The following is a 1,269-nucleotide window of genomic DNA, read 5'->3' as shown; positions in this document are numbered from 1 at the left end:
TGAGATCATGCCACTGCACTCCAGCCTGGGTGACAGAGCGAGACCCTTTCTCCAAAAAACAAACAAAAAATAAATAAAAATAAATAAACAAGAAAACATCTTGTGTTAACAGATTGGAAGACTTTATATTGTTTAATAATCAATAATTTTGATATGAATTACATTGGATCTACAGATTGATGCAATCCCAATCAGAATCCCAGTGGCTTCTTTATAGAAATTGACAAGCAGAAACTTAAGACCATATAGAAGTGTAAGGAACCAGAATAGGTAAAACGATCTTGGAAAAGGAGAACAACATTTCCAAGTTTCAAAACTGACTGTAAAACTTACAGTTACCAAGACTGTGGTACTGCCATAAGGATGGACATACAGATCAATGCAATGGAATTGGAAGGTCAGAAATAAACCCATACGTAGATGGTTTTCAACAAGAGTGCCAAGACAATTCAGTAGGGACAGAACACTGTTTAACAAGTGGTGCTGGAACAAGGAGGTATCCACATGCCAAAGAATGAAGCTGGGCCTTACTCCATAGCATATACAAAAATTAACTCAAAATGGATCAAAGACCTAAGAGGTCCCAAAGAGCTGAGGCCACAAAACTCATAGAAAAGCCGTAGGGGTAAATCTTCGTGACCTTGCATTTGGCAGTGGATTCTTAGCACACCAAAAGCATGAGCAAAGAGAGAAACAAATTGGACTTCATCAAAAGTAAAACAAAACAAAAAACAAACTTTTGTGCTTCAAAGGACAGTTTCAAAAAAATGAAAAGTCAACCCAGAGAATGGGAGAAAACATTTGTAAACTGTGCATTTGAAATGGGACTAGTATGCAGAATATTTAAGAACTCTGACAATTCAACAGTAAGAAGACAAACAATCCAATGAAAAATCGCTATAGGACCTGAATAGATATTTCTCCGAAGACGATACAGTATATAAATGGCCAATAAGCACGTGAGAAGATGCTCAAATCACTAGTCGTTAGTGAAATGCAAATGAGATGCTGTTTCCCGTCCCTCAGGAAAAAGATGGACAAGGTCATGTGCTGTTATGGACTCGGATGCCATTAGAGGCTGCCCTGGGGAGGGGGGTTTGGAAGCAGGTTTTGTGGGGACATTGGAGACTCCTAAGTAATGTCGAGGAAGTAATTAAAATAGAACATCCTGGGCCAGGCGTGGTGGCTCACGTCTGTAATCCCAGCACTATGGGAGGCCTAGGCGGGCGGATCATCTGAGGTCAGCAGTTCGAGACCAGCCTGGCCAAC

The 1,269-nt window shown here is 40.3% G+C and overlaps 1 protein-coding gene across 1 annotated transcript in view; it reads left to right on the top strand.

Moving 5' to 3' along the window:
* The window catches only part of SPATC1L (spermatogenesis and centriole associated 1-like), a 20,169-nt gene that overhangs the window by 18,231 nt on the left and 669 nt on the right, over positions 1–1,269 (top strand). The gene's annotated exons all lie outside the window — the stretch shown is intronic.

Source organism: Colobus angolensis, unplaced genomic scaffold, assembly GCF_000951035.1.
Source record: "Colobus angolensis palliatus isolate OR3802 unplaced genomic scaffold, Cang.pa_1.0 Scaffold38, whole genome shotgun sequence".
Lineage (NCBI taxonomy): Eukaryota > Metazoa > Chordata > Mammalia > Primates > Cercopithecidae > Colobus > Colobus angolensis.
The sequence above is the reverse complement of the archived record's forward strand: the minus strand, read 5'-3'. Positions and strand labels throughout refer to the sequence as shown.